We start from the raw sequence: 15697 nt of genomic DNA on the forward strand, positions 1-15697 counted from the left end.
AAAAGAAAAAACTTGTATTTAAATATTATGATTCATTTTGATGTAACCAGATGGTTTATGTACACCTGGACACAACAAGTTCGCAGTTACATTCTAATGGGGAAAAACATAACATGTGCTATCACTTTTTTTATTGAAACGCTTTTCAAATAAAGATCACTTTTTGTTGTTAAGATATTAATAGGTTAAATAACATTATCAATGCATAAAATGAATACATTTTCGTAGAAGAATATATAAATTTTGGGTGCAGTTTTTAAAACAGTTCTGAAAACTGAACTGAACTCAGACGATATAAGTACTTATCAATACTGGTTAATTAAGGAGTTTCATAGTACATATTGTATATTTCATTAATGATCATATTATTTATCTGAGCTTACTGTCTCACAGGCAATTAGTGCATGGGAAAAGATAATAAATTTTAAAAAGTTTTAATATGACAGAGTTCAAATTTTCTTTAATCTTGACAATATATGACAGTTAATTTTAGTTAAAAACGAAACATTGCACGACAATACATTTCCTACTAATAAAATTTTGATCAAATTAAAAACACATTTTTACGATACCATGATTTTACTTTTTTTCAGATGTTACATATTTCAGAAGAAAATTGCTTTCCAAGGAAAAGCTGTTGTGCTTATGGGCAAAGACAATGTGATTCGATGGAATTTAGTTCCATGTTCTGTTGCGCTTAAATAAAAGCAATTGATAAAAAAAATTATACGTTAGATTTAAATTTAACTTTTTTCGTTTTTTATTTTTTTTCAGAAACATGGGAGGAGTTACCTTGAAATCACAATTCCTTGTGTAAATAAAGTGATTGTGATATATTACCAATTACGCTTCAGCGTGAATTTATTGAAAACATAACTTTTCAAAAAATAATAAAACTTTTACAACACTAGAAAAAACCCCATTATAGCCAAGCAAAATTAAATAAAACTAAATAAAAGAGATATGAAATAAGAACAAGTATATTATTATAACAATAAAGAGTTACAATTTAAGAGTTATAATTATAACAATAAGGAGTTACAATTTAAAAATTTGGTGTAATTTTTTTGTTTTGTTATTTTCTCCTAAGAGCATAAGTCCTAGTCGGCGACTACAAAGAGTTAAGCGGTCCTTTCGATAAGAACCGTTATTTTTAACCCAAGAAATCCAAGTACTAGTAGTAAGAGAATGGGAAATAGCTTGAAAAGTGACATCTTTTTTCTTTTTTTGAAAAAAAAACCACCGAACCTAGCCGTTTTTTTTTTCTTTTTCTTTCCCCTTTTTATCCTCTTCCAACTCATCTAAATCTTAATTCTCTGGCAGTCCGAACAAGAAGACTAAAGCTAGAGAAAAGAAAAAAAGAAATGAGAAGTGCTCTTTCGTGTTTTTTTTTTTTTTTTNTTTTTGATTGCCGGTGAGGAATTGGCGATTTATGGGCAACTCTTTGGCGATAATCTTCTTGATGTAGCAACCCATAAGCGATAACCTTACTTCGTCTGCAAAGAGATGAACTGTTCTCATCGCTGATGCATGAGACTTTTAGATATTTTTTATGCTTCACAGGATTTCACAGAAATTTAATGTGTCAGAGAAATAAATGGGACTCTAGTCTGGACATATATTTCTAATACCTCTATGTTTATATATATATATATATATATATATATAAGCAGTGAGAAAAGAAACACATTTTTTCGAAGAAAAAATTAAGAATTTAAGTAAATTTTTAGTAAGTTTTATTAACTACGCATAAGCTGCAAATATAAAGAACCCACATTATCAGATAAAAATACGAAAAAAAAAAGAAGGTAAGCAATAAGAAAGGAAACGCTTTTTTGAAAGGGAAAAAAAACCTTTATGAAAAATGATTAAATATTTTTAAAATTTACACAAAAATATTAAAATTGTTAACATTGAAAAAAAAAAACGACATTGTCGTTAACTCACAGTAGCGCTTTCTAATATTGTGTAAATATAGCCAGCCCGGAATATATCAATACAATAGTGTGATAAAGTATAAGCGAGAGCCGGATTCGAAAATAAAACATATTAATCAAATATTTAAAAAAAAAAATCAAAGAAAATACGATGCAAATAAAAAAGCGAGGAGTGCGAACAGATGTTGACATTTTGCAAACATATTTTAAAATATTTTCGTAGCTAAGCTGCCAGATTACAAAATATGAAATTAAGGCATAAATAGAGGGTAGTGGGATATATATATTTTTTATGGCATGTTCTTACTGAAGTACAGAACCACATTTGATTTGTCTGATACCTTGGATTAGCCCGACACTAGACGCGCAGGAGGGAAATATATAAACTACTGGATAATTCAAAGTTTATAATGAATTTTTTAAATATAACATTCTAATTTCGATGATTTAATATAAATTATTAATATTTATTGAAAAAATATTTTGAAAAATTAATAATTAGAAGATTTTTCAACCACTGATTTGCCCAAATTGGATTTGCATACGGTGAAAAAGTCAATTTAGTTAACAAAGGAATTTTTTACGCAAATAAATTCATGATAATTTTAACACACAATTTTCATTTATATATCAAAGCTAATATCTGTCTTATTTTGTAAAATCATTTTAAAACAAAACCGAATCAGCATACTTTTTTTTATTTTGAATCAGCATACTTTGTATATTCAACAAGCAGAATATTTTAGTCAGTTACTATGAGATTATCGGGTTGTTACACAAGAAAAGAAGCTTTTAAAATTTCAATATCAAAATATAAAATGTACCGTTCAAATTCATAATGGTTTCAATTGAAAACAATAATGTAAATGAAGATCCCTTTTGCTTTCTAAAAATAAAATGAACGTTTAAAAAGTTATTAACTGACTTTACATAACCAGAAAAGGCTTCTCTATTAGCCGGGTCACTTATTTCTTAATTATAATATATTGATACATGTTTCGGGCTTTACTGCTGGTCATTTGATTAAGTTCAAAAGGAGAGCTAAATATATTAGAAAAAAAATTTCTGGGTAGCAGCCTAAAATTTTAAAACCGTATAAATATTCTGAAAAAGTTAGTAATGTTGGTTAACAGGTCTCAAAATATACACGCCTTTCTTTCTTTATTTATGTGTATTGATAACACATCTTAAAGCTTTGAAACCATTATTTTTGTAATTAATTTTAGATAACTTTTAAAAAATTACTAGAGCTGTTAAAACTATATCTTTTTCAGTTTTTACTCTTTACAAATACAATCTAATTAATTAAAATGTACATTATTTCTACTGTTTCATAAATATGGAATTATGTGTGTGAAATTTGTGTGTGTTTACTGATTATTCACATATTTTACTTTTATTTCAGAAACGATGAAGTACAATTGTTCTGGATATAGTGACGATTTCTTGATAGAAAAAGAGAAATGGAAAATAGAAGATAAATGGCTTAATATAAAGATCTTCCCTTGCAACTTTGCTGAAAATAAGCATAAAATATTTTACAGAGGCATTAGTTTTTACACTCATATTGGCAAATTATTTTATTTTACATAGAATGGAAACATAGAATTTTTTAATTTCAGAATTTTGATAAACTTTTATTACAAAAGTTATAAAAGTAATTTTTACCTTGTTTAATTACACTAAGGTGTAATATAAAATTTTGTTTATGATCGTTCATTATTTACAGTTTATACGAAATAATTCAAACATCATTGATTTTCACTCTCTATTTTTATTCTAATCGCAAAAAAAAGTAGTCTCCGAATATTTTATTAAATGTTATTTTATTTTCAATGCTTAGTTACTTTTTGTACAATTAGTTGTAATCATAATATTAATTACTTCTAAACTAATACAACTTTTCGTTGCAAAAAAAATAGTGTCATTTAAATATATCCCTTAACATTCAGACTAAAATATATATTCAGATGACATTTCAAGCAAAAAACACAAAAATATGAAGTATTTGAAAACAGAACATTTTTATTCTATTACGAAAATTTATTTGAATAATTTTTCTCTTTAAAGGGTGCTATTTTTGCGCCATCTATTGGAGTGTTTCTTAGATATAATGGAATTCATAAAACACTAAAATAGTGTCAGTACGAAACATTTCAAAATTTACTAAAATTTTAAATTGATTAAATTTTTATTTTAAAAACAATTTTTAAACTAATTTGAGACTACTTTAATTAACATGGTTGATAAAAAAACAGAGATGATAAATTAAGAAAATAAATTACTTTTCAGTAATACAATTATACGAGTATAAACATGATATATGAACAAGAGCACTGTAAAATATTCTGGATCAAATTGCGGTTAAACGTATTAGCATCCTGGGTATATCATCTATAAATTCCTTTCATCGTAAAATTTATTTCTACCCCTAAAATTGCGTATCTTAAATTTTTACGGTGATATTTAATTAGTTACAGTGATTTTACAGTAAATTGAATTAATTCACAAAATGCAAAAATTCAAATAGTAAAAATCTGATCTGACCAACCACTTTTTGCAATTATGATTCAGCTCACCAAATAGGACAATCAGTATGAACTAGTTCCTTAAATATGTAATTCGGACAGAGAGATTATATATTCGAATTCGATATTATTTTAATCACATGCTAAGAGTTTTTTATTAATTTTACTAACCAAAAGATAGCATTTTTTTAGGAAGACCCCCCTCCCTTTTCTTAGAAAGCTAAAAACATAAGAACCAACGGTGCAACTGAAAAACTAGAAGAATGATTCAGTTTTGAGCGACATCTTCGTGATCTCAATTCAGCTAGTTCAACTGGGTATCGAATTATATTAGAGGGTATATTTTTATTTGTGCATGAAAATGTTATAATCTATTTTTCATAAAAATGTTAAGATTAAATGTCTTTTGTTTTTTATGTATCACTGGAGAACAATTATTTTTCTTTGCTTTACTTTTGTATTCCTGATTTCAAATCCGCATTTTTTTTAAAAATGATATTTTTTTTTATCAAAATGTTCAAATATTTTTTTTTATCGAAATGTTTTAATCGAAATGCGGTGCGACAAAGATCTGGGAGCAAATCAACAGGATGCCAAGTAACACAGGAAAGTTTATGTGTTATAGAAAATGTACACCTTTAACAAACTTCCCTAATTCGTTGTAAAAATAGAAAAATCAGCTTATAACGAACGGAAGAAGAGAAAAAAGGAGTGTGTAGGATAAATGTTTAAACGAATCGTTTCTCATAACCAACAATTTAAGAAATCTTCACAAATAAGAAATCTTTAATATTATTTGTAATTGTAACATGCATTGTTAAAATTTCCATTCCAAAATTACGGTAAAATAACTGGCAGCTATCTGTCCATTCGATTAACCGTAAAGTTTAAGGTAAAGAACATTTTTTTCCATTATGGTTTTGAAACCATTTACAAAAGTATGGTTATAAAACCACGAATACAAAACTATAGGGTTTTTTAACCATTTACTCCTAGCATTTTTCAAAAACGAAAAAAAAAAACTATTATTATTATTTAACTAGACACAAGAGCTCGGCTTTTCGTAAGGTAATGGGCATTGGAGAGTGCCGGACACTAGAAATTCTTCATATGTTGAAAAGATTGGAGGAAATATTGTGGTGTCAATACTAGGACTCGAACTCCAGTTCTGCCTGTCATGAGATTGACGCATAAGCCCTCTCGGCTATGATATGTCCGTAGTTGCAAACAACGAAGTAGATTCATTTGGGTGGTTCTAGTGGGTGCAATAAAATTCGGGTTGCTTAACCGTATTAGGTGAAAGCAGTTAATAAACAGTTTTTCTCAAACTTAACAGTTTGATTGCCATTTTATTTATGGCTATTCGACTGTTTTGATTAAATATGGTAAAATAACCGTTCAATAAATAGTTATTTAGCCATTTTTTTCAGAGAAATTTCTAGCGGTGTAGCAAAACGAAAACGATTATTTCTGCGAACATCACACTGCAACGTTAGTTTATAGTAAACATATACACAGCAAACGATTATATTGCAAACAAACGATTATTTGAAATTATTTTAAGAAATATTTCTATTCTGATAGCAGTAGGAAAGGACCAGAAAATGTACTTTTGTGCACCTTTTACAACTTCTTTACTTTAATTCGTTGTTATAAGGCAAAAAGATAAAAAAAAAAGAGAAAAAAAATGAACGGAAGAGGCTAGAAGAGAATGTGTGGGACGAATGTGTAAAAGAATCGCATGTGTTCCCGGAAATTAAAGGGATCAATGAGGTATCATCTAATAGAGGTGGGGGGCAATGAAGGAGAACGGGAAAAAGAAGATAAGGAAAAGTCTAGGAATGAAATGAAAGAAAGATGAAGCGAAGGAAAAGCAATCGATGAGGTCGTAAATATAAGGGTGATCGGAAGCCTACCCATTACGTGGATTGTTTTTCCCTGGGTTTCGGTCAGAATGAGTGGCATTAACTGCAACCGGAGGAGAACAGCCCTTCTCCTCAACCCCTTTTTCTCGGGAAAAGGGGCTGGGTGACAATTGCCCTGAAGGTTACTGCCTCTCGACATATGCTTCCATCTCATTGATGTATACTCTTGTCTTATTTCCATAAATATCCAAAAGATAATCCTTATGTTTAGATGTGGCTGTCAGTGTTTTGATTGACTTTTATCTGAGTCATTATATGAGATTTTTATAGTTATTTGCCTCAATTTTATAACAAGCGTGTAAAAATGGTAATTGTTTGTTTACAAAAAAGAAAAAAAAATAGATTTAAAGAAAATATGATTAATAGAAACTTTATACTTTGGAGAATTATACTTACTAGAATCGAAAAAAATAAAAACTACTTCCGGCTATCAAGTATACAAAACATTTTCGACAACTTTAAAAAGCAGAATTCTATTTTGTAAAAATATTCGTCATTTTGATTAATAAAAAACAATTGCCATTTAGATATTTTATTTTAGATCAATAAATTAGAATTATCAGCGTTGAGGCTCTGATAACTGCTATTCTATTTTAAGTACAATTCTAGCCTAAATTTAAGTCACAAACTAGAACTATAAACGAATATTGAAGCTTTGGTAACTACTATTCTATTTTAAATTCAATTCTAACCTAAATATATACATATATAAAGTATAATAAAAATATACTGAATAGAAAGCTAAAACACAATGGAATACTATTGGGCCTCTCAATTTTCATCCACTGTAGAACATTAATCCAACTCTTCAGAGAACGCAATCTATTCATTACCATTGTCACATATACTATGTTTCTTTCATGATGTTCATGGAAAAGTTATATTTTATTATATTTTTAAAGCATAAAGTAAATATACACTCTGTTAGAGATTTCTCGGAAAAAATGGTTTAATAACAATTTATTGAATGGTTATTTCACCATATTTAATCAAAACACTCAAATAACCATAAATAAAATGGTAGTCAAACTGATAAGTTTGAGAAAAACTGTTTATTAACTGCTTTCATCTAATACGGTTAAACAACCAAAATTTTATCGCACCAACTAGAACCATTTAATGAAGCTACTTGATTCTTTGCTACTGCGTACATGTCACAGCCGAGCGGGCTTATCTGTCAATCTCATGGCCAGGACTGGAGTTCTAGTCCTAGTGGTGACATCACATTTCCTCCATTTCCTTCAACACATGAAGAATTTCCATTGTCCGGCACTCTCCAATGCCCATTATCTGCCAAAACCGAGCTCCTATGTCTAGGTAAATAATAATTTTTTTTTTGCGTTTCTGAAAAATGCTAGTTGTAAACTGTTAAAAAACTGTTTAGTTTTATATTCATGGTTTTATAATCGTACTTTCCGTAAATGGTTTCAAAATCATAAAGGAAAAAAATGTTCTTTGCCGTAAACTTTACGGCTAATCGATGGACAAACAGCTGCCATTTATTTTCCAAAATTTTAGAATGAAAATTTTAACAGTCCACGATTCTTATGAAAGGATCACCCTGTAACCGGAGTTGGGAGTGGTTTCAGTGAATCATTTACCTTTCAATCCCTTTATGCAATTTAAGAATATCCCTTAACAAAAAACAATAATTAGCTCATTTTAAAGTCACTGAGACGTTAGTTTCATTTATAGAAAATTACCTCCTAATCAAACATTGATTGAAATCAGTATTCCTTTTTATAAGATAGTACTTTATGCTAAAATCAAAGTTATGTCAAACCAGAAGGAAATCACCAAAAATTAGGTTTACACTCTAGGAAAGTTTTTCTGGTTAAAACAGGATGTAATCTGAAGATTTTAGAAGGACTCATAATCTAATTATTAAATATTTACTCATTTCAGAAACGCTGTGAATTTATACACTAAAATTAAGTTAAGTAATGTTTCGGAAACGTTATGAATTATTTCATCAAAATTCAGTTAATTTATTAAGGACAGAATTACTGTTATATAAAATGGTATTATTATTTAAAATGTAGTAATACGTTTATACTGAAATTATTGTTTAGTTTTCTTAAAATACTTTGAAATATTTCCTATCCATCTTAAACTTTTGATTAGAAATACATTCAACATCTGTCTAATCAAAATAAATGTTAATAATGAAATAATATTAAAGCCTATTTTGTTTTCTTTTCAGGGCAAGGTGGATCATAATGACAATTGAATTTATGTTACTGGGAACGACTAGGATCTTCTTGAGAGTATGCTAAAGCTAGTACATAATATATATGTTTTAAGCTCCTTATGTAGGGCTACGTGCTACGTATGGCTACATGCTTACGTATATAGCTCCAGTATGAATATAGTACTAATTGTGTGATATAGAAGAAATGAAAGACAAACTTAATAACACTTATGAAATCCACATCTGATACAAACAATTATAATAAAAACGATCACATTTTACTATGTATTTTCCTTAATTGAAATTTATTTTAATTATAAACAATGTGATAAAGACAGAGTCAAGTTTATTTTTAATTTCATAGCTGAAAGTAAACAATATATGTAAATATATTGTATAACAATATGTGTATATGCATGTTAAACTTGATAGTTCAGTTTTTCAACAACCTGAATATGGTGTTAAAGTGAAACGTATTATCGTACTTCTTAAATATGCTTACACATGTTGACTATTAGAGCGAAATAAGGATAAATTTAACCCCTGAATCATTTAATGGGGCAAGAAATAAATATTTTAGTTCAACATTGCACTAAAATATTAATTTCATGAATAGTAGCAGAACTGACGTTCGGTTACTATTCATTAAAACGGTGAATTATTTTTTTTTAATTTATTTTAATTATTCTTTTACAATTTAACTTGATATTAATTCAAAAATTACGTATTCCTTGCTAATTAATACGGTACTTGATTAACACCATTAGTTAAGAAAGAAAGTTTTCTGAAATATTTAGATTCATACTTTCATGGAGAAAATAATTCTGATAAAATTTGATTCTGATTGACATTTCTGGCTAAAAAAAAGAAAACCATAATTCTGGTCAGTAAGACCAAAGTATACGCCATTCATTTGGTAATTTTTCTGTTCATATAATGATGGTTTACTGGAAATTCTGGTCTGTAAAATTATATACTCACACATCTAGTAAAAAATACGAAACTGAAAAGTAAATAACTGGTTTTTATGCTAGGCTCTAAGGTATCACGATATAATAACTAAATTTAATAACTTTTTCCAAATTTTGTCACTTATTAAAAAACCATTTTTTATTGTTAATTTTACCAAAATCATATTCCAACAGATTCGCTAAAAATGACTTTGATGTTTCCATAGGATCAGAAGCACGGTAAGTTTTATCGCGTTTCGGTTTTTTTTACCCTACTTAATTTCTCAATGTTATTCGAATAAATAAATGCTAACACTTTCCCAATACATACTATAAAAAGTATTAAGATTAAAATAATAAGCAAATAAAGAAAAAATTTAATGCATATGTTAGGAAATCAATAAATAAAAACATTAAAAATAATAATATTTTAAACACCATGTTATAGTCTTAAAATAGTTTTTATAGTCCATTATCTTTTTCCGTAGTCTTTAATTTGATGCTCATATACTTAATTTTCAGGTAGCGAATCCACTCAATTGAAGAGCAATCAAGAAAATTTACGGACCGATTTCTCTTCAACCGAGAACGAAACTCTCTTGAGAGAAAACACTAAGAAAGAAAGAAAAAAAAAGAGAGAAAAGATCTAGGAGAGAGAAATGATACTAAAGTTGGTATTTTCTCTTTTGAACTACATTAAGTGACTCTTGCAGTTCTGTTTATATCCCCCCCATACCATTTTATTCCTTTTTATTATTTTTCCCTAGTCTGGATTCTCAATTGGATGCATGACCCGGTGGCCTCCTTTTATCCAGAGAAAGGGTTGGTCATCCCTTTATTTTTCTTAGCCTAGCACAGAGGTGAAGCCGTTATTCTTACTTCCTTCTTTTCAATGACATTACCAAACCATTTACTTATCATTGTTTATTATTCTCGTAATGATACACCCTGCTGAGGATAAGGACTCAGTAAAAGGTTATCAAAAGGTTTATTTTCTTATCAATTTTTATTTCAAGATTTACATTTAATGCTTAGTAATATATTTTATACAAAAACTGGGTCATTTCATTTCACTTGGAAAGGAATTATTAGCCATTGATTGTCAAATTAATTTTTTTTTGGAATTATTTTAACGATTATGAGATTGAAAGCAATAAGCAATAATAAATGAAAGTACGATTTAAAATTTACATTTTATGAAATGTTGGGGTATGATTTATAATTTTAATATGCAGCCATGGTACAAATATTATATTATAAAGTGATTGCTAAACATCTTTTTTCTTCCAGATTTTTTGTTGTTAAGAGAAAGATATCAAATTTGCTTCTTTGTTGTTACTCATTTTAGTATCGAAATAAGTCAATAGTTTTCAGTTATAACGGATTATTAGCCCTTTGACGAAAAAAATTTTTAAGCATATTTCTCATACTTTTTGCATTATTTTCTATTAATTTAGGTCAAAATAAATTAAATATTATATTTATCACTTTAATAATTTATAGTTATGAAATTCAGCGTGAAAACATCGGCGTCTTTTTCTCCATTAGAGGTAAAATCTTCCAAACACGGCTCACTTCCAAACAATAATTGTTCAAATTTGTACTCATTTGAATTGATTTGATTGTTCAAATTTAGATCCAAGAGAAACAATTATTTATTATTGAAATTTCTTTAATTTACAAAATCAGATATTGATAAATTTTTGATTAGGAGCGAAATTTCTTTTTCAAACTACTTTTTTTGGATTTTACATTTTATTACAAATATATATATAATTCCGGTAATCTAACCTATTTTTTTTAGTAGCCATTAAGACTGTTTTTTATTATTGAAAATTCCAAGACATGTATTTGCTTGAAATTAGAGATTCAGGAAAAAAAAACATATGAAAGAGACATCGCCGTCCCATCTGTGTCAAAGGGTAATAAGGAGAAATATTAAAAAAATTATCAATGAACACAATTCAAAAAAAGGAATAAAGGTAAAAAACTTTTTCATATTTTTAAACTATAAATATTCCTTTACGAAAATAAAGAAGAAAGCAAAATCATACTCTAAAACGCAATTCACGTTTCCTTTTATATGTAACTAATGCATTAGCAAATATTGACTAATGGTTAGCAGATATAAGTTTCGCCTGGGTATATTATGCAAGAACATTTATTTTTATTTCTGTGCCCTTTTTTCATTCATATAACCTTCTCAGGATTTGTTCTAGGAATGCATTGGACAGAATATAACAATAAATAAATGAATAAATTCATAAAAAAATATCACATATGTATAATTAACACTTACCGCTTAAAAAACGTTAACTTTCACAAAAACTATTATAACCACAATTTAAAACCTCAAAAGTACTATGTGTTTAGAAAATTTTTGTAAGGAACAGAGCAAAAGCATGAGAAATGAAAGTAAAATTAAAAATACATAATTTTTGAAGTATAGACTTTATATTTTTTCTTCTTTGAAACGCATGATTGAAGCATTTTTTAAAAAAACTCAGAATGCTGAAAGCATAAATATTTTTTAATGCATTGTCTACCAAATTAGTTTTAGCTGATTTTACATTTATAAAATTGATTTTGAAACAAAACACTCTTAAAAGATTGATTCTTTCTAAATATATATTCTCTTCCCATTACAATTATTTTGATTCGTGATTTTTTCTTTATTTCATCTTATTAATTTTTTTCTCCCTATGAGTAATAAAATTTATTAAGGTCTAAAAAAGTTATGGTTTGAGATGTTATGTTGAGGTTTAAAATAGGAAAAAAAATTCAACTGCTTATGATAGACAAAAAATAAATAAATTAGGGTAAAGCTATATAGCAACCTTCCATTCTATTTTTACTTACACTACCAGCAACAAATTTGAATTAATAAGAAATAAACAAATTTTATTTATTTTTTTATTTATTGATTGATTTTGCAAAGGCTTTTTATAATATAAATCATTAAAATGAGTCGATCAAAAGTAGTGTTTGAAAAATTTGTTATATTTATTTCTAAAAGTAATATTTTAAACAGTGGTTTAAAATATTTATTGCAAATTTAAATCGATTTGAATAGATTTCTTACAAGAAATCTATTCAAATCGATATAATTACAAGAAATCGCAAAATTTCAATTCTTTTTTCGTAAAAATGTCTTCTATTTTTCTCTTCTTGTTTCACATTTACCACATCATTATTTGATTTTGCTGAGTTTCCATATGATGTTAAATGATCCAGTTTGAAAAATTATTAAAATTTCGTAACAGTGTCCTTATGTTAATTAATTACAACACAAAAATATTTTGATTTACAATAGAAGAATTCATTAATCTCCAATATTTTTTTTTTTTTTTTTTTTTTTTGTAAATTCCTGCTATGACCGAAGTTTGATAACGCATATTGTTTGTTTCTAAAAAATATCAATTATTAATCAAGAAATTAAGTGCCATTGAATATATTTTTAACAGTAGCGCACACGTTTATCGGACATATATGTACATATATATTTTTAACACAAGTGTTAAATAAATATACAGTCCCTGGTCATTTTATTACACGCACTATTAAGATTCTATGTAAAATTATAATAATCAGGTGATGCTATACAGCTGCATTGTTTCTACTGGAATGAAACCGGTTTGCATTTGTTTACGCTGCTATATCAATTTGTTGACATTGTAATGCAATAAGTTAAAAACTTATAAGTTAGGAACTATATAAGTATATTAAAAATCTCCTGAATAAAAACCCATTACATGTATATTTAAATATATAAGCATTGCGTATAAACTAGTGCAAATCATATAATTATTAAAGAACTACAATGTGTCTAATAATTGGATCTAATTATTATAATATACTAATATAATGCTTGATATAATAAATATTCCATACTTATATAATATATGGTCTAATTTATCCTATCGTCAAAGTTATATTATATATCGTCTAATTTAACCAATTGATGCACTAACGTAAAAAAGTGCAAACCGGTTTCAGTCACATGAAAACAATAAAGCTGTATAGTATCACTTGTTAATTAAGTTTTAACATAGAATCTTATAGTGCATCTAATAGTTTGGCCAGGGACTGTATATTACTGACAGGAAAAAAATATAATATTTAATCGGGTAATAATCACACGAATTCGGGTAATAATTATTCTTGCAAAAAACTGAATGAGCGAAAGTAACATTATATATTTTTAGAAATTTAACTGTTAACAAAATGAAATGGGAATTTCAGAATCACACAAACGCAAAAGAAGTTTTACATTTTTATTTATATATTTCTCATTACAAAGAAAAACGCATACTTTTCATACATATTTTTTATGCTTTACAGAAAAAAAAAAGTTTTATAAATATATCACTAACTTACTATAAATCCTGAGTCCAATTTCTTTTAGGGATTTAAAGTCTGAATAAAAGAAGACTTACTTACAAGAAAGAAGCCAAATGGTTGGCCAAAGTGTTGTCTGACAGAAAATAAATATCGAGAAAACTGATTTATTGTTTAAGGGAAAGAAATTTCTAATATTTTCAAGATTCACCATATGTTACTTTTCAAAGTAAGTACTTACTCATAAGATTCAAGAATTCCCATTTCTATTTAACTCAATTATACTTAAAATATTTAAAATTATTTTTTAATGTTATTGTAATAAATTTAATCTTATTTACCTTATTTAAGAAATACAATATTCATAAAATGTAAATTTGTCCATCGGATTAGTAATACAATTTAATGTCATGATAATATGTATTGATGCAACTTACGAGAGAGTAAGAAACATTCATATAATTACATTTTTTATTAGTGTTTACATAGTGTTATATTTATTTTCAGAAATGCCTGATTTATAGGTACAATTTTAGTTTCTCTGTTTATTGTTTGAATTAAAAATTTTTGAAATTACGAAACACTTTTAATTTATCTAAAAATGCTACGTTCTTGCAAATAAAACAAATGTGTAATCGACATTCATTTGAAATAAAAGTCTACTACGTTGTTCAATTTAGAAGTGCTTAAACGTAGCGCCCTCTACGGGAGATATCGCGAAAGAGATGTAAAAAGTAGGATGTAAACAGTTTATTTTTAATTTTTATTGCACTACCTTACTTATATTTAGATTGTTAGAGTATTTAACTTGAGGACTGATACAATGCTTTAAGAATTTGAGAAAGAGGATGGTATAAAACGTTTATTTCTACTATTTAATATAATAAAAAAATATGATGCAGAATAAATATAAATACAGAACGAAGTACAAAACACTGAAATGTGTTAACCCGATATTTTTGATAATTTATTAATAATAATTTTTAACTCAGCAGTTAAATTTTTCGAGTCGAATTTTAATATGATTTTGATAACTTTTAACAGAATAAAAATAAATTAAATTTAAAATAAAATTACAAAAAATATAGAAATTAAATATATACTAGCAGAAGACTTTTCTTATTTGTTTTTTGATAGAAAATTTGTTATTTGTTTCAGGTCATCGAAGTGCAATTTAGAAACCATGTAAAATTCTTTTTAAAAACTGACTAATACTACCTTAACCAATGTCTATTTTTTTAAACTCTTTTCTGCAAATATCCATAAAATCCATAAAGGCGTTTTTAAAAACTTTTAAGAATGCAACTTGGGAGATCAAATGTGTTAAATTTGTTAGTAAAAATACCAATATATTTTTTTCTTTAAAAATTTCCTAATTTCAGGAAAAATATGCAGGAAATTTAATTTTGCAATAAAAATATTTTAATTGAAAGAATTTATTGTTTCATTAACAGTTATAAGCGTGCTAATATTTGTAATCGATAATTTAAAAATAGGTAATCATGACAAATATCTATAATAATAAATGAAATGAAATATCTTTAATTATTAAAAAGAAATATTTTTTTAATAAAAGGAATATTTTTTTAATAAAAGGAAATATTTTTTTAATGAAAGGAAATATTTTTTTAATAAACGGAAATACTTTTAACCAGTGAAGTAAAAAAAAATCTCATTTGTATAGAAAATGTTGCAATGTGTAGAAAAAAAATAATTAAATTAAATAAGTTAAGAAAAATGTCAAATTAATTATGAGAAAAAATAATTAAGATTTTAAAAAGACTATAAAAATTAAAATGTATTTTTTTGCGAAGTTATATTACCCTAA

At 26.7% G+C, this 15697-nt stretch overlaps 2 long non-coding RNA genes across 5 annotated transcripts in view; one reads left to right on the forward strand and one right to left on the reverse strand.

The window, feature by feature from the left end:
- The window catches only part of LOC107447500 (uncharacterized), a 93817-nt gene that overhangs the window by 69079 nt on the left and 9041 nt on the right, over positions 1–15697 (reverse strand). The window lies entirely within an intron of this gene.
- The window catches only part of LOC107447501 (uncharacterized), an 82443-nt gene that overhangs the window by 44026 nt on the left and 22720 nt on the right, over positions 1–15697 (forward strand). Inside the window, exons 2-6 of one of the 4 annotated variants that reach the window (XR_001584534.3) lie at positions 3343–4802; positions 8594–8657; positions 10054–10201; positions 10299–10391; positions 13937–14098. This is a non-coding gene — a long non-coding RNA (uncharacterized lncRNA). Of the gene's footprint in view, positions 1–3342; positions 4803–8593; positions 8658–10053; positions 10392–13936; positions 14099–15697 lie in introns of all 4 variants that reach the window. The other 3 variants (XR_011638315.1, XR_006224769.2, XR_011638316.1) reach the window with 3 other exon arrangements.

This window comes from Parasteatoda tepidariorum, chromosome X2 (assembly GCF_043381705.1).
Source record: "Parasteatoda tepidariorum isolate YZ-2023 chromosome X2, CAS_Ptep_4.0, whole genome shotgun sequence".
NCBI lineage: Eukaryota > Metazoa > Arthropoda > Arachnida > Araneae > Theridiidae > Parasteatoda > Parasteatoda tepidariorum.